Below are 27,329 nucleotides of genomic sequence, written 5' to 3'. Positions count from 1 at the left end.
CCTGCACGTGGGAGAGACCTGCCATGTGCTTTCCCCATCCCGAGGGCCCCAGCCTCTGAGTCCTTTGCTGTCAGTTTTCTAACAGCACAGACTCCAGGCAGAGCTGCAGACATCTAGCAGTTGCTGCTGCATTCATGTTGCAGCTGTTGGCTGCAGCCGCCCTGTGGCTGAGCTCAGTGGCCTGCGGTCACCTTTGTATTCTTCAGACTGCCTGGAGCCGAGGTAAACCCAGAGAGGGGCCCCAGGCATGCCCTCCGGCTTAGACCCTTCCCCATTCCCATATACTTACGCTCTTCTGCTTGGAAAGTCACAAAGAAAGTCTTCTGCTCCCCAGGGCTGAAAGAGTATCCCTGGGACACCAGAGGCTTAGGGGTGGGATTCTATTTCAGTCCTCATGCAGAATTATAGAATGTCACACCATCAACACTTTCCTTCTGGATATTATTTTGATTGTTTTGCAATCTGAGAACGGGAGCCGGTCTTTGGCTCCTCCAGTGCTTGGTCTTGGCAGCTGAGCCCATCAGGGGAGTGAATGATCACTCATTGCGTGTGGTTGGGCCCACAGTGACAGGAAACTGGTACCTTGACATGCTGCTTCTAGGAGAGTCACTGGACCAGCTGATCTGAGCTGGGAATTGATCTCTTATCTCTTGGAACTGATGTTAAGTGCAGAGATGGACAGTGGACACTTCACTGGAGATCGAAGTTGCTGTTCCTAAAAAGAGTAGTTCTCTGCTGTCTGGAAAGGCCAGGGTGGAATATGACCCAAGAAAATCATGAGACAGGATAGAGGGGAGAGTGGAGAGTCTTTACTATGCTATTGACGATCTGTGAATTTTAATCAAGGCATGGCAACGGTGGAGGCCTTGGCTTTTCTTCGCTAACATATTCCTCCCATCAGCCTTCATCGAGGCCCACTCTGTGCCAGCCACGATACAAAGGTGCACTGTGATACAGAGATGGGTTGATACAGAGATGAGTTACATCGAGCGACGCTAATGGGGATTGCACTTTGATGGGCTGGCAGGGTTCACGGATGTGATGTTGCATGGATGGCACCTCCCTGCACCCTCCTGTGGTTATCACCAACGTGAGGTCCTTCTCTATCTGCCTGCAGAAAGTACTTGCTTTGTTTGCTCTCCTGGGGGATGTTCATGCTAGTATTTGACTAGCTCTGGCTTCCCAGGTGGATGTTCTGAATGTTGGTGTAGAACCACATTGTCCCATGATCGTGAGAAGATGGACTCCAGTCTTGTAAATAACATCCAAGGCATTTATGCAGGAGGCAGTAGACTGGGACTCGGGACTCCAGACTTCTAGACGTGGCCCTGCCACTCATCTGTTAATGATACTTAGAAACATGACTGGCTTATTGCCTCCATTCATCTGGTCAATGGGGTGGATAGTTGCCCCTGCACACGTACACATTAGCACATTTATAAAAATCTCACAATATAGTCTTTGAAACATTACTCTGGAAGATGCAAATAGATAATAAAGGAGTTTGTTTGAGAAAGTTTGCAAAATACTAGATTAAACGAAATTATCCCATGGGTTTTTTGCTACTGCAGAAAATTTCAGGGTGTTTAATATACTAATATGGGGAATCACCACCCCTGGGGGGGTATAGTATGCAGTGATTCCCAATCTTAGTTGACCATGCAATACTTGTGTTATAGGGGAGCTTACTGAACTAATGTTCCTTGGAATCTACTTTGGAAATTGCTAGCCTAGATCTGTGGTTCTCAACTGGTGGTAATTTTGCCCCCTTGAAGACATTTGGCAATGTCAGGAGATATTTTAATGGTCACAACTAGGGAGGGAGGCAGAGTGTCACCAGCATCCAGTGGAGAGAGGCTGGGGATGTTGCTAAGCATTCTACAGCACACAGGACAGATGCCCACCATAAAGGCTTATCCAGCCCAAATGTCATAGTATGGGGTTGGGAAACCCTGGCCTAGGGGGTCCCTAAGGCGCCCCCCACTCCTCCCAGCTCTAACACTTTAGGGGATTGGCTGGTTTGGTGACAGTCTCCAATGTGGTACACCAGTTTATCTGGAGGGATCTTTGGCCCTTGAATGCCATTGCTCTCTGGAAGGCAGAAGAGGTGAGGCCATTCTGCCTTATCCTTGTAGATACTTGAACACTGCTGGCTCAGGAGCTGCATATCCGTGTATCCATATGTTCAGTAACCATGGTCTGGCATTTCTGGCAGCTCAGAGGCTGGTGGCGAGGTGAGAAGAACACGAAGTCTCCCTTTCCTGGGTCTTGTTTTCACCCTCAGTGGCCAAGCTGGGGGAGCTCACTTTGCTCTGTTGCCCAAGAAACTTGGATTTCAAAACCTGCTGCCTGCCAGGAGCTGTTCCCGCAGATGGAGCTGAGATTCCAAGAAGAGTCTCTAGCTCACACAGATTCATCATCTTTATGAAGTTTTAAAATCACAGATGGTTTTTATGGATACTCAAGGTATTCCAGCTTTTTATGCTTTCTCTTGACCCCCTTCCCCCGCTTCTCCAAACACACATTTTTCTCCAGTAACCAAAACACAGTAAGTAACGGAAATTCCATCACAGGCTGGCCCACAGAGACCTGAATGGGACCAGTGCAATTATATCTGAAGCAAGGCACTGTCATGACTAATTAGCCTCTTACAGAAGTGAATTTTCCTATGGACAACGTCAGGGAATCAGCCTGCCATGTCCCGAGGTACACTCTTTGTAAGCTTCCCTTCCTCTCCAGGCTTCGGAGGTACGTGGTCTCTGAGGACTCTCTGCCATTCCTGCACCATGTGAATGGTCCAACCCAAGGTGGAAACTCATTACCCCCCTGCCCTTCGCCCCATCAACCATGCGCTTGTTCTCATAACAGTGGACCTCGTCATCATTAGGGGTATGAGCCATGTTTGGAGAACTTGCTGCTTCATCAGAAGGCAACGTAGGCCCTGATGAGTGGGCTCACAACCCCAGCTCTGTCACCAACAGTAATCTAGGAGGCCTTGGGGAAACCGTGTTGGGATTTGCCATCTATGTCTTTCCCGTCTGTAGCAAGTAGAGCATTATCCTGTGTCCAGAGATATCAGATGAGATTGAATGAGTGAAATTTAGGCAACAAACTTTATTAACCACTGGCCCCAGAGGGGATTGTATGAAACACATTTTTCAAAAGGACACTCTGTGATGGATGACTTATTGGGGGAAACTCCAGACCTTTGCTTACTTGGTTCAGATATTTATTGAATGGTAACCATGTGCTAGAGAGTGCTGCTCTTTGTTCTGAAGGTTGCAGAATCTGTAAAATATGGAGACACAGAGAAGGGCAGAGAAAGCCCTTGTGGGGTTTTGGGTCAGGCTTAAGACGGAGCAACAAAGACCTCCTACTGCTGGTCAGCACTGATTTAGTATTATGAGTCCTGGAACTTTGCCGAGTGCTTTTGGCGTCTCTGCTGACCCTCATGACCTCCCTCTGTGGTGGATATTAATAGTCCCCTTTCCAGGTGAGGGAACTGAGGCTCCTGGGAGGTTAAGAACCCATCCAAGTTATTAACTAGAAGAGTTGGGATTTGAACTAATTTCCAGCAGATTCTAAAGCTGTGCTGTTACTTTCTTGCCTCCCATGAGTTTTGAATCTTGAATCTTGAGTCCTTAGCTTCTAGCTGGTACCCAGACTCCATGCCCTAGTGCCCCAGTCAGGCTCCAAGTTCTAGGGGAGGGTCTGAGGGACCATCCAGGCTGTGATAGCACCATGGTGCTCACATGCAGTAGATGAGCTGTCTAGCTCTTCCTTTGGAAAGAATTGCTGTGCACTGTGCTCAGAAATCTCATGTACTACGTGTTAGAGCTGAACTCCCCCAAGAAGAATTTACCAAATCTTGGCTGCAACTCATAAGTAGACTATAAAGTCAATTTAGCAGGTTACAACCAATGCTTACAAAAAAAAAAAAAAGATATAAAAGTACATCCCTGGTAAAAAGGATGACTTCTTTGCTGCAATCACTTATGTACTAGATATGTATGGGTCATGATGTAAAACGTCTTTCTCACTTTGGGTGAAGGTCACGGGTTTGAAAGTACTGCCCTGGAGGGTTATCGGGGATGCAGCAGACACTCCAGATGGAGGTTTGCTGTGTTTGCTGTGGGTCTTTGCTCGGGGGATGGGTTGAAGGAGCAGGTCATGACAGGTTGGTCAGTGGGGGTTGGCTGAGAGCCCACTCTGAGCCGGGCTCTGTTAGGTGCTTTGGGAGCTTCAGGCATGCTGGAGAGGAGGCCCCTGCTGATCCTCAATCTTCTTCCTTTCTGTCCAGAGAACAGACGTCTGCCCAACCAGACAGAAGAGGTAACAGTCAACACCTAAAGAATAATAACTGAGCTGTGCCGCGTAGCCATAGTTAAGAGCCTGAACTCCAGAACAGCTGGCCCAGGCCTAAATCTTAGGCCATCTCACTGCTTATAGCTCCCTGACTTAGGGTGGATCACCTTACTTCTCTATGCTTCAGTTTTCTCATCTGTAAGATGGGCACAACAATGGTCCACACTGGGCAACATTGTTGTGTGGATTGAGTTAGTATTTGCAGAATGCTCAGATCAATGCCTGGCACAAGGCCACCAACATACCTACACTTATGTACTATATACCTAGTTTGCCATATGAGCTTTATTGGAGTGCCTAACAGAAGGCTTTACCAAGACAAGACCTGAAGCAGGCTTGAAGCTCACCGCATTTAATATCCTTTTTCTCATCATGATCATCATAACTGCTCTTTTTTCATCATAAATATATTCCAGACACTGAATAGAGTCCTGCAACCCAATGGAGTGGGAATCATTATGCCCATCTTACAGATGGGGGAAATGAGTGTTTAAAGAGGAGCCACGCCAGGCCCCAGACACAGGTTGGTCTGGCTCTGAAGCCTGTGCTCTTGAACCACTGGACACATTCTTTCCTTGACCTGCTGCCACTGCTTCCTTTGAATATGTGGCAGATTAGGTCCTTTCCTGGTCCTGAGAAAGGGTAGCATCCTCTCCACTGGGCAGAGGGAGGGTTGGAAGCCCGGTGGTCCTGGGGAGTGCTCAGGTCTGCCCTGAGAGGCAACTCAGACATTCACTACCAAGACTTGGTTTCCTGATGGCTCCTGCAGCTACTTAGCCTCCAGATGGCTTTGTCTGGTTGTGCTGATGTCAGAGATGTGTCTCATGCCCCATGCCTGGCTCATCTTCTCTCAGTCTCAGGAGCCAAGGCCCTGACGGGACAAAGAGCCCGTGACAAACGCTGGCCCCTATTTGAAGTGCTGTGTTAAAGAGGGTTCCAAACAGGATGCACGGCCCTGCAGGGACTCATGCATTTTTAAACACCCCCCCACCCTGCCTTCGGAAACTACCGGAATCATTAGGGCTCTTAGTCATCCGGTTCAGCACTGGGGAACTAAGGATCTTGGCTCTGTTCTCAGCAGGAGAAGTCCTTCCACCTGGGAAAGGCAGAAGGGCAGCCTACCCTGCCTCGCCAAGTGAACCCACCTGAAGACCCATGCTTCTTGGTGGGTGTGGGCTGATTGGCAGCTGACCGATGGCAATAAGTGAGGACAGTGACAATGGCTCTCAGCTACAGGCCATTGATGGACTTGGACTTAGCACCCCTTGGATGTCCAGGTCTTTCCCAAACACTGTGGACAAATATGAAGGAGGAGGCAGGGCTGGGGAGACACCCAGCCCACAAGCCAAAACCTGAATACTGTGGGAACTGGAGGAGAGGGGGCTAGGAGAACTGTCATGGTCTTGGAAACTTCCCACAGGAGAAGAAACTCGGGTGAGGGGAACCAAGGGTTTGGAATTACTACATAGGTAGGTAGGTCTGGGCATTGTCTTTACACATAACATTTACTCCTTCAGGAAGCAACCCCCAGCCCTCCAACACTTACCCATTCATTCATTCGTTCGTTCATTCATTCATTCATTTGTTCTTCAACAAATATCTCTTAATGTGCCTGCTGTGGTCCATGCCTTGGCTATACCATGGTGCACACTCTCCTCCTGGGCTCGTGGTCTAATGAGGGACTTCTGTGTTAAACAAATAAATCTGCAAACATCTGTGAAATTAAACCTATAGAGAGTCTGACAGAGGAAACCAATGGGATGTTGAGAGGCGAATAAGGGGGACCCCACTGAGACTCGGACGTGCTGCGTGTGCCTGTCATAGCTGTGCCCACCCATCAAGGCCAGGCAGAAGCCCTCTGCCTTCATGACATCAGCCTCTTCTATGAAAATTATCTCCCACCGTTTCACAGGCTTCTGCCATGCTCTGTCTTCCACTCCGGTGTCATATTCTACCTTTATTTAATTTCGGGCACTTGTCTTTTTTGCCATGCTGTGTCTTCAGCTCCTGGAAGGAGAGGCTATGTTTTATTGGATGAGAACCTACTGTGAGAAGTCCCTCTATGAGTGTTGTACAGGTAGATTGTTGTTGAATGAATGAATATGGGCCTCCATTCCTATCCCAGAGACGCCCTAGGGGATGTGTCAGGGCCCTGTGATGAGAGCACAGGTTCCATAGCCATCCTGCCTGGGTTTGGCTCAGCTGCTTACTGGCTGTGTGCCCTTGTCAGGTGCCTTGACCTCACTATCCTGCTGGAGTCTCATCTGTAGAATGGGCAATGTTAGCAAGGTTGTAATGATGAAAAATGTTATGACATGTGTGCTACTTAGATTCGTCCTTGGCCACAGTCAGTGTTTTAGAAGTTAGTAGTAGTGTTCCAGAAATGTCCAGCATCTCACAAAGTTCTCGTAACCTCCTTGCAAAGCATTTATTATTTTTATTTTATAGCCCAGAAACCTGAGGTTTTGGAAGTTTGACTAACCTGCAGCAGTTTGTGTGGCAAATGAGATTTTATTTTATTTTATTTTATTTTAATTTTTTTTTCAACATTTATTTATTTTTGGGACAGAGAGAGACAGAGCATGAACGGGCGAGGGGCAGAGAGAGAGGGAGACACAGAATCGGAAACAGGCTCCAGGCTCTGAGCCATCAGCCCAGAGCCCGACGCGGGGCTCGAACTCACGGACCGCGAGATCGTGACCTGGCTAAGTCGGACGCTTAACCGACTGCGCCACCCAGGCGCCCCGCAAATGAGATTTTAATACAAAACAAAACAAATGTAAAAATGAGGCAAACTTGCAAGAAGACTTTTGTCTTCTACGACAGCGTATTATTTATCTAACTGGCTTAATTCTTAACACTAGTTGGAGGCTGAGATGTAGATGTTCCAGAAGTCTGCTCTCCTGGCCAAAGACAAATGTGCTGTTCATGGACCAGCTGGATACTTGAAATTAGATGCTATCCTTGGAAAGGATGAAGGAAGGAATACTTAACTTCTGGTTAAGTGTGTGTGTGTGTGTGTGTGTGTGTGTGTGTGTGTGTGTCTGCTCCACCCTGTCTCAGAATCAGACCCTTCTCTTATTTTTCAGGACCTTGAGGTGGGAGACAGCATCCCGAAAATCTCATGATCTGTTGTGGCAGAAAACATGGCCTTGGCCCATCTCTAAAACATTCAAAGGCCTTCAAGTTCACACAGACTCCATGTGAGCAGTCAACCCTGGGTTGGCATGAGTTGGAGAGGCAAGGAAAGTGATTAGTTCTGATTTTTCATTCTGTGGCTTCTGAGCTTGTGGAGTCTCCATCCCTTGGTCCTCTTTCTCTCCATCAGCAATGACAAGCTGTATCTACATTCCCTTTCTTGGCTCCCTTAAATGCTCCTTGGGCACATAACTATGTCTGCCTCTTTTGAGAATAAACATTATGGCCCTTATTTTTTCAAAAGGAGAGGGGTATAATTTGTGGCTAAAACCAGGGCACTCAGGCTGTGAAAATATCTACTGCTTAGTTGTTTTCATGTTGATGAGAGAAGGCATTTCTAGCTCAGACCTGGAGGAAAAGAAGCTCTTTGTCATTGAGAAGCTCTTTGCAAGTGTCTCTCAATGAGAAACAGGACCAGTGGAACCAGGATGGGGGAAAGCCAAGTCTCCTTAATTTATTCATTGACTTTTTTTTTTTAAACTAAAAAATAATCACACGCTTTTTGCCACAACAAGCCCTGGGGCAGGAATCCAATAGAATATCATACCAATACTAATTAGATAATCTAATTTCCAAAGAGAGACCCCAGCTCAAGCTCCTAACAGCTCGCAGTGATGCAGAGGTGGCCACCAGGATCAGAGAGCTGAGGCCCGTTGTTCCCCTGAAGTTCTGTGCACATCCACCAAGGTTAGGGCTTGGCCAGAGTTTCATATGTATGTGTGTGTGTGACTCTCATAATCTGTGATGGCAAGAAACACCCTATTTGTGGGAAAGATTGCTACATAGTGGGTGGCTTGAAACAAACAAATTTATTCTTTCATAGTTCTAGAGGCCAGAAGTCCCAAATCAGGGATTTGCAGGGCTGAGCTGCCTCTGGAACCTGTAGGGTAGAATCTTCCCTGCTTCTTCCGAGCTTCTGGTGGTGGCTGTCCATCCTTGGCATTCTTTGCCTTGCAGCTGTAGCACATCAGTCTCTGCCTCCGCTGTCATTTGCCCTTTTCCCTGTATCTCTGTGCTCACATGGCCTTCTCCTCCCTTGGTCTCTTTCTCCTCCTCTTGTAAGGACACCGGTGATCCTGATCACTTGATTACATCTGCAAAGACCCTGTTTCCAAAGAAAGTCACATTCACAGGCACTGACGGTTAGGAGGACTTAAACATATTGGGGGGGGGGGAACACAGTGCAACCCATTATGTGCTCCTTGCACTGATGCTGGGAAGATGGTTCAGGGTTTCCTGTACCAGTGTGAGCAAGTGGGCGGTTCTTGGGAATCAGGTCCTTGGAATGAGGAGGAAACCTCAGGTGGAGGATTTATGCCTTGAAGGTCTTTTTTTCCCAGATCAGTGTTTCTCAGAGTGGGGACCCTCAGCATCAGCTGAGCACTAGTGAGAAATGTAGACTCCAGACCTCCTGAAGCAGTGACTCAGGTAGGGGCCTGCAATCTCTGCTTTAACAGGTCTTCCGGGAGATTCTGATGCACCGTGAAGTCTGAGGACTATTCTAAGTTCTTACCTTTTGTCCTCACTGTCATACTTTCTAATGGGGTTGTCCATGGACAGTGTTAAGTATTTTGGGTTAAAGTGGAAAGTTCTTTGGTCAAGTGAGTTTAGGAAGTACTGTATTGGTCTAAGCCAAGCAAGTTCCTTGACTAGTTCTGAGCTTTTGATATGCTTTACGCACTAGACCTTGCAAATTTCCAGGAAGAGGAACAGTGGCATTTCCAAATTTCATTGGTGAAAGAATTATCCTCCCTTGAATGGAGTATCCCATTGGACTGGCATTCTGCAGAGTACACACTGGGAAAAACTGCTCTCATCCACATATCAAGGCATTCAACACATTTTTATGAATCACCTTCTAGGAATCAGGCCCTGTGCTAGGGGAATACGTCCATGAACAAGACATAGTTTCTCTCTCCATGGAACTTATAGTTGCATGCAGGAGCTGGCAAACTACAGGCTGTGGGCCAAGTCTGGCCTGCCATCTGTTTCTGTATGGCCTGCGAGCTAAGAATGGTTTTTGCATTTTTTAAATAGTTGAAAAATTTTTAAATGAAGGATATTTTATTTATTTTAAATATGAAATTATATGAAATTCAAATTTCAATGTCCATAAATAAAATTTTATGGGAACACAACCACTCTTTGTCTGTTTACATATTGTCCATGGCCACTTTTGCTCTGTAATGACAGTTGAGTAGTTGCCATAGAGACCGCACCACGTATGGCCCACAAAACCTAAAATATTTACTGTCTAATCCTTTGCAGAAACAGTTGGCCAACCCCTAGCTGAGTGAAGCAAAGAGGCTCTGAACAAACATTTGCAGGTGCCTTGAGTGTTACAGAGGACTACACAGAGATGGAGGTGGATGGTGCAGTAGGGAAGGCTCTCTGGAGAAAGATCTTGAGGATGAGTAGAAAGCCTAGAATATGACCAGGCAGAGAGGGTTGATATAAGAAACTGTACCTGCAAATCCAAGAATCAGAAAAGAGGACCACCCACTGAAGGAGTGGAAGGAAGTCCAGTATGGCTGGAACATAAGGAAGGTGAGCCAAGAGTGGTTCCATATGTGACCGGATGGATGCCAGGCAAAGGCCAGACATACGAGAGCATCTGTGAAGGTCATGCTGAGGATTTTGAGTGTTACCCTAAGAACAATGGGAATGAATTGGAGAGTTTAAGCACTGGAATGATATGAGTGATCTAAACTTTGCGAGGTCTCTCTGGCTTCGATGTGGGGAACGGATGGGGACTGTAACAAGAGTGGCAGTACGCAGATAATTATGAAGTTTGACTGTCCATCACGGGAGAGAGAATGGGGCTGGAGAGAAGCGGATTTGGGATGTGACGGCTCTTTATGACATCTATGACATTTACCCTCCCTCCTGCAGGTTCTGTGCTCTCCTTGACAACCTAAAGAAACTGTCTCCTTGGTGCTGGGCCTGCCTCCTCTTAAAGCCTTTTTATTAATCACCATGGATTATTTGTTGCACACCTACTACATATGTATCTGGCATGGTGCCAGAGATAGAATAAGAATATATATATATATATGTACATATATATATATGTGTGTATATATATGTACACACTATATACACATATATACATATGTATATATATATACACTTACTATAGAATATGTTCTACAGATAATATAACTATATTCTATATCTATAAGAATTAATAAGGTCAGGTTTCTGACCTCAAGATTCTTAGCTGGGAGAATGATGGATGTATCCACAGTGCTTGAATGTAGCGAGGGCTCATAACCAGGGGAGCAAGTAGTTCTCTTAGGGAGCAGAGAGTAAGTGTTGAGTGAACACTCATGGCAGATATTAATTTTAATTAAGAGATCTGGAGAGGCTTCATGGTGGAGGTGGCATTTAAACTGAGTCTCGAAGAACTTGTAGGAATTGGGAAGGAGGCGAGGGATAATGAATCCAACACGAACGAAGTGATGGGTTTGTGATGGTATGAGGTGTGTACAGGGAAGGGCTGGGGGAGCAGTGCAGGGTGGTGGAAGGCTCACTCTTTGTCTGATGGCTAGGGCCCTGCCTACATCATTTCATGACCTTCTGAAGCAAGTACAACTCATAAAACACACCCTTCCTCCCCATGACCTTGTTTATAGGCACAGCCTTTAACCTGAGCCAATAGCAACTGTTGTATCAGCAAGTCCTCTTGGAGGGTTCTAGCCCTTCCCTCCTATGGCTATTTCTGATTGCCTTTGACCTCTGCTTCTACTTCTTTCTTCTGGCTGGTGCCTGGCCCCTGGCTGTACCCCAAGACCAGTGACTTTCAATGCAGTTTGCTTGGTTCTCGGTTCTGTTGTCCCAGGCTGTGACACAGAGTCATTTGTAATCTGGTCTTCTGTCCTTTGCCAAAAGATACTTAATAAATGAGGGTGATGATGATGGGTCCCTTAAGAACAGTTTGGCTGATTTATTTTTAAAGTCTTAAAAATAGTGAAATGTAACAAATATACAGAAAAGTGTAGAAACATAAAAGTACAAAATAGTGAATAATCATGACAAAATAGTTATAACCAACTTGGTCCAGAAGTAGAATACTGCCAAGTATCTCCAGAAGCTTCTCTACGTCCCTTCTCCTTGGCCAGCTTCTCACCTCTGATGTGTCAATGCTAAGAAATACTAACAGCTACCTCTGTCAGGCTCCTGGTCAGAAAAGCAGCTGTAGAAGGAGAAGAAAAACAGAGACTTGGGATTCAGACAACAATACGACCTTCCTTCCAGAGCTGCCCACACAAAGGAGGTCCCCTCTCAGGGAGTTGTAGGGGCTGGACTGACAGTTGCTATGGAAACGTGGGGCTCGCAGGATGCCTGGTCAGGTGAGGACCACAGCGCTCAGGCAGGGGCCCCTGTCCTCATTGCTGTAGTTAGATCTGTACAGTAACAAACTTGGGAGATATAAAAGAAGCTTCCCTTTCGTGTTATCTTCGTCCCCATGCCTGCCTGATATGACATACCGTCTCCTGAGCACGGTAGATGGAGCGGAGCACTAATGGAAGGAAGGCATGTTTCTTTTTGTCCAAGGGAGATTGTGGGTCCTCAGGGGAGAATATGCAGAACTAACAACACTTCAGTAGTAGTTCATTAGCAAACCTGACATTCAGGTTACAGACATTTTTGCAGACTGTATTTTCTAACAATTGTCTTGGGCCCCCCTCTGGTTACAGTCTTATTTATAGAAGGAGGCTAGTCTGAACAGGCAAGAGAGGAAAAACCATTTCCATTGGAAGAGAAGGCTAAATGAGTTTGCCCTCTCTACCGAGAGAAAGGTGTGTGCCTTTTGAGATTTCAGTTGTTGAATCACCTTCCCCATTAGCTCCTCAATATTTATACTGGGTGCATTGCAACCAGATTTGCAAATTAAGAATAGCGGGGTGGGGGGGGGGGAAGGGAGGGATGCTGTAGGGAGGGAGCCCCTGTGTATGCAAGTGTGTGAGCAAGACCTTTCAGCTTCCTGTTCACTTGTTTCCTATATCTAATTTCATCTTTGGGCTGGACCTGCCACTTTCTCAACTGTGCCCTGCTGACTGAGGTCGGGAGACAGGGAAAGGGTGTGGGTGCCCCCAGGGGTAGTGAGCTGCCGTGTCCAGACACTCGGTGTTCTCTGTCTGGGTGGAAAACCTCATCTGAAGCCAGACTGAATCACACCAGTTTCTAAGACATTCCTCAACCATGTTAGGCAAAAGAGTCCCCCGCTGACAAGCTGGGGTAGAAGGAAACCTGATATAATTTTGGAAAAACCTTCTTTGAGAAAGAAGGTTCTCACAGCTGCTGAGCCTCTCTCCGCCGTCCAGGGTTGGAGGGGTCCCAGGCCACAGCGAGGAAGGAGATTGATGGACCTAGGGGTGCCAAGTAGAGAGCTGAGGCTTTGCAGTGCTGGGGTGCTCACCAGTCCTCACTCCCATCAGGGATCTAGGAGAAATAGTCATCTGAACTGGTTAGAAATAGAAGTCCACTCGCTTCTCCCCTGGCTGTTGAGTTATTGCTGTTATTTCACATTAGCAGCTGGTCCAGACTCTCTTGTATTTGGCTGCCGTGTTGGAAACCTAGATCCAGACTTGGGTTGTGGGAACTCAGGAGCATAGGAGGTTGAGGTTTCGGAGTCCAGCCCAGCTTCCTGAGGTGGGTGCGGAATCAAAGCATGAGGTGACCGGCAGCTGTGCGGAGCCCTGGACGTCTGAGCCCGGGCGGCCACACTGGGCAGCCGATTACATCGCGAGGTCCAGAGTGCATGGTGTGCCTGGTAACCTGGCCATCTGTCTGCCTCCCGAGGCCTTTCTGACCTGCTCGGCCTTGGTTTCCTGAATGAGGGTCATGCGATGCATTGGGAAAGGCAGTGGGGCGACCTAACTGGGACTGCTCTTTTGACCTGAAGCCAAACCCCATCCCAAGTTCTGCAGATGGAAGAGGCAGAAAGATGTTTAGTCGGTGAGAGGTCCATAGGCACAGGCTGGATTAACTCCTAAATCATGGTGGAAATTTTCCTGGACTGGGACAAATCCTTTTGTAAACAAGAACATTCATCTTTTTTTTTGACTGACGTGTCTGGTGAGGCAAGTGCCTCTCAGAAGCCCCATGACATCTGATCTTGTTTGGGATTTGGTGTTTGTATTTGAAAGTGTAGCTGCACTGGGGAGCAGCAATTCTGGAGGCAGGACTCAGTGCTGGCCTCAAGTTGGGGAGACCGGCCTGGTTTAGCCAGGATATCAGTGGTGCCCAGAAAAGGGCTTGCTTTTCCAGTACCTACTAAGCAGCGTTTTAATTTACTCAATCATTACATACCTATTAATCGCTTGCTGTATGCCTAACACTCGGCCTTGACTTCAAGTTGCTTTCAGGCTAATGGGGGCGATGGGACATACATGGATAAAAAGACAACTATGGCTCCCAGCCTGTGTCTGTCCAGTGACAAGTGAGAGGAATGGATAGTGAGCCTTGCATTTGGGACAGGGGGAGCTGTGGGGGTTGTAGGCAGTAGAGGACCTCACTGGGCCCCTGGATTTGATTGACGGGGATGAAACCGACTGGAGAGCAATGGACTAGGTGTCCCAGGAGTGGGAACAGCTAGCACAGAGATTGGCACTAAGGAGGACCAAGTCCTCTCAGAGAAATCCAGTGAGAAAGCAAGCTCAGTGAACAGCAGGAAGGGCAGCAGACAAGCCTGAAGAGCAGGCCTTGAGGGATAACTCAAACCCCTCAAGTTCTGTGCAGCGGGCAGTGGAGATGGGGGAGGATTTTGAGATTCCAGAAAATATGAACAGAGGGAAAACAAACACAACAAAACCAAAACCAGCATTTGTCCAATAATTCTTTCAGCACATCATTAAGTCCCCTCTGTGTGCTAGGCAGGTCCCGGGCTCTGAGGATGTGTGAACAAGTTGAGCCAAGACCCGGGCCTCTAGGAGCTCATGCTGTCGTGGAGGCTGATAGAGAGCGAGCCCACTCGTGCACAATGTTAGGTAGCGGCAGGCGTGAGGAGGAAAAGTGGGTCAAGCCAAGGGGATGGAGGTGGTCTGTCCCATTCGGGACATTGGACTGTCCCTTGGAGTGTTCACAAGTTAATTCACTTTGTCACCTCATGTTGCTTCTGTCTGTTGACTTAGAGAACAATGTTCAGCCACAAGCAGTTCCTCCCACCTGCAGTCTGCAGGTAAACTTCTTCTCCCCACTTGGCCCCTGAATGGTGGCGTGGGGCCCTGGCTACGGCTGCGCTGGTAGTTTTGTGCACTTCTTCCTATAGTCGTAGTGAAGCCTTCAGAAGTGGTTCAGGACCCTTCAGTATGGCCCTGAGCCCTGAAAACGAACGCATTCCCTTCTCTTCCTGCTCTCGTGACCAACCGGCACTGGCTGAGCTGAGGGACATTGTCTCTGTCCCTTGGGCCCTACATTTCCTGGCCCTGAGGCTGTCCCTGATGGGCGTGACGGACACACCCTAAGCTCCATGTAGGGGACCGTGGCCATTATGAGCAGGGCCTCTCTGGGCCTTAACTTCCCATCTGTAGAATCAGGAGTAAGTAAGTGGTTCCTAGACTTTCCATGGGATACTCAATTAAACTTAAAAACATAGAGAATATATCACAGGGTTGCCAGGTTTTTATTTTGAGAAGCAGGGACATAAAAAAGAAACTGTCAAATGCCAGCTCTACCATCATTGTCATTTCATTAAAAGGGCATATTAATACCCAACAAAGGAGTGATGACATAATGTCAAAGAAAAGGACACTTCTTCCCTGGAGAAGAATGTTGGCTGTCTTTCACTGACATACATCATTACATTGTGCTGTTGCTTTTTATTTTCAAACTCCCTCCTGGAGCAGCACAGTCATGGGCCCAACATGTGGGGACCTTGGAACCAGAGGGCCTATGAGCCAACCTCCCAGCATCCTTTGCTGTGGAGAGTGAGACCCCGTACAGCCAGATCCACAGGTGGCAGTGGGCTCCCTTCCTTCTCCCCTCTCAACCCTCTACTGTTTCCCTCTCAGTACCTCCTTTGTGGAAGTAGGGACATTCCAAATGGTCTCAGGCTGCCTTTCAGAAGCCGGGTGAAGGTGAGAGACAGGAAGAGTCCATGACCTCACTGACCAGGTGAACCGGTCCCTCCAACATCTAAACTCCTTGTCTTTGGGAAGCATTCATTTTTTCCCCAACCATGTCCATATCCGTGTTTTGATTCACTTGTCTTCCTCTCCCCCTCCCCAATTAACCTTAGTCATAAAAGTTAACTTGACTGTGATGTGGAGATTTCTGCCTTCTTTTATGAAAATGAGCGTTTGGGATTTCCTGTGGGTCTTAGTTATGCATCGCCAGTCTGTCTTGACTAGAAACTGGATTTGGCCTCCACTTTGGTGACGTGAACAGGAATGAGGTTTGCGGTTTAGAAAATATGGATTCACATTCTGATCAGCTCTATTAGCTGTGGGACCTTGAACAGGTCGTTGGGCACTTAGCTAATAATAATAGCTGCTGTTTACTGAGCCCTCACCAACTGTGTAGCATTTATCTTGATGGCTGATCCTTACAGGTGTTCTCTTGTGGCAGGTATTTGTAAGCCTGTTTTTCCAATGAGGAAACTGAGGCTAGGATGAGGTTCCAGGTTGCACAGTGGTAAGAGGGGAAGGCTGGAGTCAGACTCTGGCTCTCAGACAACAACACTCGTGCTTCCCACACTTCTCATGCCCTCTCTCAGCGACGTGGGGTTCTACATAGTCTCTTATATGAGCAGGCTTTGGGGGTGCCTGGGTGGCTCAGTCAGTTAAGCATCCGACTTTGGCTCAGGTCATGATCTCATGGTTCGTGGGGTTGAGCGCCGCGTCGGGCCCTGTGCTGACCAGCTCAGAGCCTAGAGCCTGCTTCGGATTCTGTGTCTCCCTCTCTCTCTGCCCCTCCCTCACTGGCACTCTGTCTCTCTCAAAAATAAATACACATTAAAAAACAATTTTGAATAGGCTGTTTCCTTGAAAAGGCCCTCCTCCTTCCATGACCCTAGACACTTCCTTTCTGAAGAGAAGGAATCAGACTGCACAAGTTATGAAGTTGCTTGCAACCTTGACCTCTGTAACCCTGAGATTCATTTCATTAAAAAAAAGTTTTTTTGAAGGGTTTGAGTACTCTCCTTGAAGAAAGAAGTCATGCTAGATTGCCTTCCTATAAAATGCAAGATTCTTCCTACAAAAAAAAAAGAAAAGGATTTATATTGAGCTCATGGTCCTCACTGGGATTTGTAAGGTTGTCGTGCTAACCTCAGACCTTCAGAGAGCTTCAGTGCCTCAGTTTCTCATTTTCTTTCTTCTTCTTCTTCTTCTTTTTTTTTTTTTAACATTTATTTATTTTTGAGAGACAGAGAGACAGAACATGAGTGGGGGAGAGGCAGAGAGGGAGGCACAGAATCCCAAGCAGGCTCCAGGCTCTGAACTGTCAGCACAGGGCCTGACGTGGGGCTCGAACCCACAAACCGTGAGATCATGACCTGAGCCGAAGTCAGACACTTAACTGATGGAGCCACCCAGGTGCCCCTCAGTTTCTCATTTTCAAAATGGGGATAATAGTGTCTAACCTGTAATCATGTTAATAGGATTAACCAAGACACTACCTTCAGAAAATTACCTTTATTATTAATCCTTCTGAACTTCTAGCCCTGCCTCAGACTTTCCGGGTGTGATTACAAATTATTCCTCAACTAAACACGTGTCATTTTTGTCTTCCGACTGGGCCCCTGTGACGATTTTCTTGTCTGGATGGTGCATGAGCCATTCTCCCATTCTGCCTTGCAGACCAGAAGTCTGGTGGCCATGTCTTTGCAGGTGAATGCACTGACTTGGGCCCAGCCTGGGTCAGTCTGGCTGAGGGATCAGAGCTGGGGTCTCTGCTAACACAATTCCAAGTCTCTGAGGTCCCAGTAGTGAACTCTGGGCTATCACATATGTTGTCATTTTGTTAAGCTAATTGAAGGAGAAGGAGATCGTTAGTCTGCATGTATGGTGTAGTGGCTGAGATATAGTTAGGGGTTGACTTACTGATTTTTAAGCAGCTAGTGTGGCCATTTGAGAACATATCACACCATGGGACATTATGTCTAATGGGTCCTTCTGTTCCCAGGTTGGAACCCCCTTCTCTGGGCCATTTCTCCAACTCCCTATCCGTATATGGCATGACCAGATTTAGATGTCTGAGCTACAAAATTTTGTTAGTTAGAAGCCACCGGGTGTAAGATGATAGTTTCAGTAGTAGTAATAAACAGCATTTTAGGAGGAGATCCCATCTCTTTGTACATTTTGCCTATCTTGAGGCAACAGGGAGTAGAGAAAAAACATGGCTTTTAGTCTTAGAGTGAACTGGATTTAAATTTCTGTGCTGCCACTTAGGAGATGAGTGATCTAGGAAATTACTCAACCTCTCTAAGTCTTATGACATTCCTACCTTGCAGGCTTATTGTGAGAATTAAATAAGATGGTGTAAAACCGTCAGTAGAGAACACGGCCTGTAGATGCAGGAGGGAACCAAGGACTTCCTGAGGGCCAGCTGAGCCCCCTCAGTGCCTGGGAGACTGGCGAGCATTACAGTGTTCTCCTGACAGGAGCCAGCAAGGGCCCCAGGCTCCCCCAGCACTTCATATTCAGGGACTCATGCAAGGGAGGGGCTGACAATCCAGACCTCAAGGTCAGGCGGTTTGCAAGAAGACAGAGCCTCGGGGCGTGTTTACACAGCCCCTTTGAATTCCAGACAAAGAAACCTGAGGCACAAAGATGGCAAGTGCCTTGTTAAAGGTCACCTAGCCTTTTTCTTCTGTCACCTTTTTCTCCCACAAAGACCTATGAAGAGCAGTTATTCACACACAGCCCAGGGGACTCCTAGGAGTGAGAAACTGGACAGTGCACCCGGGAAGCAGTAGCTAAAAATGCCCGTGATGAACAAGTGTCTTATGACCAGCAGAGAGACCCAGTAAACTCGGATGGTTTTCTGACATCTCAGAGCACTTGGCTTTGTCCAGCCTTCTTTTTAAGCTCCTGTGGACTGCGTCCGTGGGCGCTGTATGCCTTCCCTAGAGGTGTAGCCTGCCGTTAGCAAGTGTAATAGCTGCTGGGTAGGCTCATCTGGCATGGGTGTGGGTCCTCCTGCCCCTGTGGGCTCCCGGGGGATGGATGGGGAGGCTGTGAGGTGCGGGGACGCTCTGAGCTGCAAGGGAGGGGTGTGATAATTGGAACTTCTCCAGGGTAGACACCAGTCTCGCTGCCTCCTCACACCAGCTCCAGGTGGGGCCCAGATCCTCTGCTGCCCTGTTGCCCCCACCCCTACGTGTCGGGGCTACCCCCTCTCTGTGCTGCAGAGCAGTGCGCTCCTCCTTTTCCTTTCTCTGCAGAGCTCTCGCCATGAAAATCCCAGCTGCTGGTGCCCACATTATGCTTTATTTGCCTGAGCTGCTTTAGGTAATCGGCCTAATCCCTAATACATAGGATTATCAGTACCTGAGAGAATCCCTTGCTGGGCCACACACCCAGGATGTAAAGGAGGCTGCTGGAGGGATTTCCTGTGGGCCTGTTTGGAACAAGCAGGGGTGTCTGGAGGACCGTTCCCCAATGTTTAGGCCTGAGGCAGAGGAGCTAGTAGCCTGCATGGAGGTACCGCTAGCCCCGTGGGTTTACAGATACTAAAGTTCAAGCATTTCTGGGTCTTAGGCCAAACTGTGCCCCGGAATGTCATAATCATCGCCACAAAATAAAGCATTTTTTAAAAGCTAAAATGGGCCTATGGACTTTGACTCAGTGGATTTCAAACTTTTTTTTTTCCCCACAGAAAACCACTTCATTCAGACCCAGTCTAGCACGGGACCTTACTTGGTGAAAACGGCTCAATGCAGAGATGCTTGGATTTTCACGGGGGGCCGTAGCCTTGCCTCCTCTACCCTCCTTTGCTAACCTTCTAAGGCGTGTCACAGATTATGCGATGCTGGGCCCCAACGAACAGAAAACTATGGGCTTAACCCATTGCTCCCTCTCATTTCTCATTTGAGGGCTCTGCTCAGAGAGGTTGGATGACTGGCCAAGGCCACACAGCCTATTCCTGGAAAAGCTGGGGCTAGAATGCCAGCTTCCTAACTTGCAGCCCAGAGCTCTTCGCCTGCCACCACTCCTCTAGTGAGAGAGAAAGACTCTTGTGCTCAGCTGAGGGCAGCTGCATGCAGGGCTGCTGGGTCAGTTTTGAGGACAAGAGGGTGCAGGAGAGGTGGGGAGCTGCCACTGGAGAGGGGGTGAGGGTTGGGGTTCCAGGTGGATGAAAGGGATAGTTCAGGAGCAGAATCCTTCAGTATAGGCTCTGGGAAATGGGTTTCTGACGATGACCAGGGAAACGTGAAGAAGAGTGGGACTCAGAGTGAGACCCAGAGAGAGGACAGACGGAGGTTTCTGGATCCTTTCTTCCCCCACAGCCCTGTGGAAGTTGAACAGCCAGGAAATAGCCTGTGGCTCAAGACTCTGGGCAGGGGGCGCAGCTATGGGACTTTGAGGGATGGGGCTGGCTCCCGTCCCTGCGGTGTCTCCCGATTCCCTGTCACACCCCAGAGGTGCCTCAGGCCTTGCGGGACTCCTTGAGGATTTGCCCGCTGAGGCCCTCCAAGGATGCAGAAGCACCTGGGAAGCTTTATCTCCACCTTCAGCCACATCTGCATAGGACACCTTAGTGCTTAGGAGGAAGGCTTCACGGCCTGTCAGCTGGCCATGTTCATTTCCAGTTGGATGCATTGCTCTGTGAAGGGTGATTTATGTCTCCAAGCTGGTTCTTGGCCAAGAAAGGAACCATGTTTCTCTGTCCTTGATTTCATCACCCTCTCAAGGCATGGGGACCTTGAAGAAGGGTCTCTGCAGTACCCGTGGTACCCGGAAGTGGGGTGAATCGAGTGCTCAGAGTGGTAATAAACCCTTCATGGGCACTTTGCAGTAGTTCACAACCCTTCTGCACACATCATCCCCTTCACTTCTCACGCTGTCCCTGGAAGGATGTCAGGACAGGTACTCGCCTCTTTGTGGTGTCAGACAGCCGGGTTACAATTCTGACTGTGTCTTCCTGGGCCAGCCACTCATCCCCTCCTCTGCTGCCAGTGCATTCCTGCCTGCGCCATAGAGTTACTGCAGTGGCGCTCAGCGGCAGTGGCCCGTGTTAGTGTCGTTACCCCTCGTTAGTAATACCACCCGTTCCAGATGCTATGCGGGCCTGGAGCCGACTTCCCATTTGCTGCAGCTGTCCTTCTTCCCTCCCTCTTCCCTTCCTTCCTGAACCCTTGGCTCCTGTCTCTCACCCACACGGAGCAGGTGCTTACTCAGAGCTCACAATGCTCCACCGTTGAGGACAGGGCAGTGGACAAAAGAAATGTGAAGTGTTTCCCTTGTGGAGCTTATAGACCATAAGGGACGATCGAAGTCGGCAGGCTAGCAGATAGCATATAAACGCTCTGAGGAGGAATAGAGCAAGGGTGGGGGTGGTCAGGGTGGGAAGGGTGTCATTTTCAGTAATTACCTCTCAGTAATAAGGTGACAATGACCTGAGAATGGCGAGGGAAGCAGCCAAGGGGCTATCTAGGCCAGGGGGAGCAGCCTGGAACATTCTGGAAGCACAAGGAGGCTGACTGGGCTGGAGTGAGTGAGTGAGTGGGAGACTAGGAGGGTGGTGGGAGGCGCGGACAGATTGGGTGCGTTGGACTGTGTTAGGCTGTGACTTATCCTCCCAAGTGGGACGAGGAGCCACAGGAGGGTGTCGGCACAGCCGCAACATAATCTGACTTACATTTTTAAGAGTAGTTTTCCTACCAGATGATCACCATTTAAGCAACTTCCCAGATCTGGGATGAGGAGCCTGTGTCCAAAGAACCCAGATGAAATCAAACTCGAGACAGACGTGGGCCTACTGGGGGCAGTCCCAGCAGGAGCAGGAAGGGAACTCTGGATTCTTCCCAGCAGCTGACCCCCATCCCTTCTGTAGTCACGCAGCAGGTGCGATGCCCAGGGTGGCCTGACCTGGCTCTGCCTGACAGGTGTGTGTACGAGTGTACCTGGGGTGAGTGAGCCTGGCCAGGTGGGAGCAGGTGTGATGTGTCTCACAGGAGGGTGTGGCCAGCACAGTGGGCCACCTGGCAGCACCTGGCAATTGCAACATCCTGTTGGGGCTCAGAGATAATGGGGGCCCTGCCCTGCAAGATGCAGCTGGGTGGGGATCTGACAGCTGAGCCATGGGCTCTGTGAGGCCTGGCTTTGGGGTCTGGAACCCCTTTCTCCAGAGCAGCATTGCTTCCTGCCCAGGAGCAGAGAACAGTGATGCCACCATTGCCCATCCTACTCGGTGCTTTCAGAAAGTGCTATGCTCCACCTTATCAGATTGCAAGGCAGCACTCCTTGCTGTTTACAGAAGAGGCTCTTAGAAATGGACTGACTTGTCCAAGGCCATCCAGAAAAACCGGACTTGGATTTGAGTATTTTGATCCTCGGAGCTCTTCCTACCACACCACAAACCCAAAGTTTGCAGTATACTGGGTCCAATTCAGGAAGGAGGAGAGACACAGAGGAGACCTAGATTTGAGGACTGGGGGCTGTGGGATCCTGGGATTAGAACAGGCTTATTCTCCAGTGAGGGGCCAGGGCTGCTCCCATTGCTGGGGAAAGCCAGGCCCTTCGAAGACAAGAAAGGTTGCTTCCTACCATGGCCCCTGACTCAAAGCCTGGACCAGTCGTTTCTGCCAGTGCCAGGAACACCTGAACGCCAAGCTGCAGGCTGGTGCATCAGAGGGGTGTGCTAGGGAGTGGCTGGTTCCTTTAGGCTACACTTGGGAGGAAGAATCATCTTGTCCAGGAGGCAACAAGCATGAGAGCCACAGAGCCGCTGGGGCTTCACTTTTGGCTGGGCTGGGTGGGACTGGGCATGTGGCTTCCTCTCCAGCCACTCCCCACCCCTGTGTTCCCATCTGTATAGTGAGCGGGGTTGGCATCCGAAGGGATTGCCGAGGTCCCTTCTCAGGTTTCCGTCTTTGATCGTATGATTCAGAAGCAATGCCTAAATATCCAGCAGATGTGTGTTCTGTATAGTGAGCACCAGGGGCCTGCGGTCCAGTCAGGCCCTTGGCCACAGGTGACACAGGAGGTGTGAGACCTATGAGAGGCTGCCTGTGTGAGCAGGCGGGAGGAGGGGACTGCCGGCCATTGTGCTCTCCAGTGTACCTCCAGACCCCTGTACCTGCACTCTTGCCCGGCAGCCCTCTTCGTCCTCCGGGCTGGGCACTGAGATTAGATGTTGTCCTGTGCTGTCTGCAGGAGGTAGCGTGGCTTATTTTACGTAAGACTCTGGTGGAGACAGAAGGCAGGGCTGGAGGGAAGAGTGGCCTCCAAAGCAAGACTGAACTCCTTTCTCAAGGGGTTGGCTGTTGCTGGATCTGTAGCTTTCAGGACATGCTTGCAGGCCCTACCCACTTGCAGTCTCTTCAGAAAATCTATGGTGTCCTGTCTGAGGCAAGGGTAGCTGGAGCCTGTAACTTGTGGGGTCTCTCTCTCTCTCTCTCTCTCTCTGTCTCTCTCTCTCTCTCTCTCTCTCTGTCTCTGTCTCTGTCTCTCTCTCTCTCTCTCTCTCTCACACACACACACACACACACACCCAGGGGTGCACACACACAGAATGATTGGGGATCAGGGTCAGATTGCTCCTGATGCTCAGGGAAGCCTGCCTGACCCTGCTCAGGTGTCTTCCCTGAAGGGTAGCTGGGTCCTTCTCTGCAGTGGGAAGTGGAAGGTTTGATGGATGCCCACTTTGCCATTCAGAACAAAGGGCTGCCTGCCCCCCCCCCCCACGCCAGCAATGTCCTGGGGGCATTGGAGAGAGAATGATGTCCTGGGACCCAAGCGGCAGCCTCCTTCTGGCCCCCAGTCTCCTCATCTCCAATGGGAGGCTGATCTGAAGGAGTTCAGAATCAGAAGGGATCTAAGAATCTAAGAGGTCACTTGGTCCAGGGCTCACTCTATGTAGGAATCCCTGCCCCTGCTGCCCTGGGGGGACGCCACACAACTCCTGATGGAACCCCTCCAGAAGTCATGCTGCCTTCCTTCCCAGGGGCCCATCGCCTCATTGAATAGTCATAGCTGTTAGAACCTACACGCGTCTATCCTCCGTTCTGTAATTATTTGTTAAAGTTCCTCTCTGGGTCAGTGTCCCCGCCTAGTGGGTTATTAGCGTCCCTCTCAGGGCCACCAAACAATGAAGTGGTGCCATTTTAGCTGAATATCCTTAGAGGCCAGTCCCATCCGTGGATGCTGTCTGGGCAACTGTTACTGCCTGGCACCATACCACGTGCTGTGTATTGTCTGTCTCACGTAAGCTTTGCCACCACCTGGATGGGGCCAGTGTGCCTGTCCCCATTGTATATGGAAGCGGCAAGGTTCATGAGTTACCATGCCCATGGTAGCCAGCTTGTAAGTGGCCTAGCTGATCAAGTCCTCTCAAGCTCTGTGTCTTCCGCTAAGAAATACCTGCTCTCAGTTACCCTGTCTGTAAAATGGGGATATTTCACCTGCCTGTTGGATTTATTATAAACCCTAAGCAAATTGTATATGGAAAGCACTAAAGTTTTAGTTGCTGGCACCCAGTTCTGGCTTGATAAATGGTGGCCAGTGACTATGATACTGGGCACTGTCCCTTCCTGTTCCTTCCCTGCTGTGTGTCTCCACAAGGATACAGCCTCCTCCCTGGGCCTCTACCCTCTTTTCTCCAGAGCATGGGGCCGTACCTGCTCCCAGCAAGGAATGCTTTGGCCAAAGTAAGGTCAGAGGTGGCGGGGGCCTTTCCCCCAGGCCAAGCATGGCTAACCTGGACGGCTGGTAGTGTCTTTGCAGAGCTGCAGCGTCCTCGCTGTCCTGCCACTGCCCTAGTCCTGCCTCCCACACGTGGTAATTAATTAAGCCCACAGCATCTAGTGTAAGCAAATAATAACAAGGGCATTATCTTTCTTTAGTCTCTGTTTGTCCTTGCCTATCATAAAGTAATTAAAATAATGAATGCCTTGTAAAACAATAGTTAAGAGGGCTGGCAAAGGGCATCATGTGCAATATATGTCTTGTGCTCTGAATTATTGATGCGTTGAAACCACTGTGACTGGGGAAGACTCCCTGCCTGCCGGCCCTTTTCCCGCAGGTTCTCTCCGCCAAGGTCCGAAGGCCTGCGGGGTGGCTGTGGGCCCTGAGCCTCCAGGGCTGAAAAGTAGCCTGTGGCCATGGACCAGCTTTGATACATTGCCGGGGGCGGGGGGGGGGGGTCGCTGCTCAGAGGGAGACTCAGGAGCCTCTGATTGGAGGGCTTTTCCCTGTCCTGACCTCTCCCTTGTCCACCCACATTCTCCAGTTCTGAAAGAAGCAGGTGGTTCTGTCCTGGGTGAAGGGGAAGGCTGGGAAAGATCCATGTCCCATTTTAGATCAGGGCAGGGATGATTAAGCCATGCCGGCACGATTAGGAACAGTGGTTCTCCAAGTGGGGTTCCCAGAGTGGGGTACCAGACTGGCAGCATCAGTGTTCTCTGGGAACTTTTTAGAAATGCAGGTTCTGGCGTGGGGCCCAGCACTCTGTTTTAACAAGGCTTCCAGGTGGTTCTGATGCCCACTTGAACTTGAGAAGCACTGCTTTAGAGTGTCGTGGCTCAAGGACAGGCGGGAGGTGGTAGGACTAATGAACTGAAAGTGCGTTGGGTGCATCTATGGGGCAGGCCCTCTTGTCCCCATCTTACGGGGGGGGGGGGTCCCATGCGCAGGAGAGCTGAAACTACACCTTCAGTTACTAAGGCTTTTAGTGAGGGCCCCTGGGTCAGGACCATTGTCATTTCCAGAACACCCACTTGTGCAGAATTTCCACATAGTCAAGACATAGGGTCCTAACAGGCCACTGAGATTGGCTCAGGCAGCAGACTCCACAGATGTCAGTAGGTGGCCCCAAATATGCCTACCCTGTGACTCCCTTACCACAGCCTCCTCTTAGACGATTCTAGCTCCCTGGGGCCGAATATACTTGGAAATGCAACATGAGCACCCAGTGGTGCTGATGCTTCTTCTGGCTTCCCGCTTCCCTGAGCCACGGGAGGCCGGAAGGGGAGAACCCTGTGTCAGGAGCAGCTTCCTGCCTGCCTGCAAGTCCCCAAGAGGATGAGTCATCCCATGCCTCTCAGCTCTCCTTTCCTCACTCGCCCCATCCCCACTCACTGCAGACAAAGGTTTTCACCTCTGCCGTGGTTTCTCTCCTGTGCTCCAACTCACAATGTCCCCAGGGTCTGTTTGCCTTCAAGATTAATTCCGTTTTTAAATTTTATAAAAGTTTATTATTTATTTATTTATTTATTTATTTATTTATTTATTTATTTAGAGAGTGGGCAGTGGGGATGGGCAGAGAGAGGAAGAGAGAGGGAGAGAGAAAGAATCCCAAATGCATGGAGCCCGATTCAGGCTCAAACTCACGTTCTGTGAGATTGATCATAACATGAGCCAAAATCAAGAGTCAGACGCTTAACCAACTGAGCCACCCAGGCGCCTCTTGAAAATTAATTCAAAGGTTTTAAATGGTGAATATAATTTGCTGGTATCTTTTTATACATCCGTACCTGCAGAAATGATATCAGTGGGTATTTGAGCAGGGGGGCCCACTTAAATTTAAATTTAAAATTTATATAACGAATGTGTTTAGTATAACCATGTGCCATGTAAAAAATATGTTGTCTATCTGAAATTCAAATTTCTCTAGGTGTCCTGTATTTTGTTTGGTAGCCCTAAGCACATTGAAGGGCTGGCTCTTATAACCCTTTTTATTTATTCATTCATGTTTATAGAGCCACCTATATGCAAGGCACACTTTTAGGCACTCAAGGTACAGCATTTGGTAGGGGAGGCAGACTGTAAGTAAAAAATAAAACCGAAAGGTGGTGCTGTTGGAAGGAAGGTTGGAATTAAAATTTTTTTTAATGTTCATTTATTTTTGAAGGAGAGAGGGAGAGGGGGAGAGAGAGAGAGAGAAAGAGAGAGAGAGCGCTAGTGGGGGAGGGGCAGAAAGAGAGAGAGAATCTGAAGCAGGCTCTAGGCTCTGAGCTATCAGCACAGAGCCTGATGAGGGGCTCAAACCCACCAGCTGTGAGATCATGACCTGAGCCAAAGTTGGATGCTTAACAGACTGAGCCACCAGGTGCCCCATAGGGTTGGAATTTTCAAAGGGTTGCCAGAGAAGATTTCACTGAAAGGTGGTATTTGAGCAAAGACTTGAGGGAAGTGAGGGAGTAAGCCGTGACCTTCTGTGGGAGAAGAGTGTTTTAGGCAAAGGCACATTGTGTACAAAAGTGTGCAGTTTAGGGCCCCATGTGGGGCTCGGTTATCTGAAGAGGTCAGCCTTGTTTCCTCAAGCATGTTTTTAGCCATGAAGGGAGATTTATTCTCTTTTGTAATTAAAAAGGTCTGCGGGCACCTGGGTGGCTCAGTCAGTTGAGCGTCCGACTTTGGCTTAGGTCATGATCTCGCGGTTTGTGAGTTCGAGCTCCACATCGGGCTCACTGCTATCAGTGAGGAGCCTGCTTTGGGTCCTCTGTCCCCCTCTCTCTCTGCCCTTCCCCCACTTGTGCTCTCTCAGAAATAAATAAAACATTTAAAAAAGTTATTGAAAAAGGTCTTATGTGGATTTCAGACACAGCTGGATTCAGGTGTTCAAATGATGACACCAGTATTCTATCACTTCTCCTAGGT

At 49.0% G+C, this 27,329-nt stretch overlaps 1 protein-coding gene across 34 annotated transcripts in view; it reads left to right on the top strand.

Annotated features, from left to right (window-relative positions):
* Nucleotides 1-27,329, top strand: part of KCNMA1 (potassium calcium-activated channel subfamily M alpha 1) — a 733,580-nt gene that overhangs the window by 194,884 nt on the left and 511,367 nt on the right. The gene's annotated exons all lie outside the window — the stretch shown is intronic.

This window comes from Prionailurus bengalensis, chromosome D2, assembly GCF_016509475.1.
Source record: "Prionailurus bengalensis isolate Pbe53 chromosome D2, Fcat_Pben_1.1_paternal_pri, whole genome shotgun sequence".
NCBI lineage: Eukaryota > Metazoa > Chordata > Mammalia > Carnivora > Felidae > Prionailurus > Prionailurus bengalensis.
Note: the sequence above shows the minus strand (reverse complement) of the source record. Positions and strands in the feature narration are given on the sequence as shown.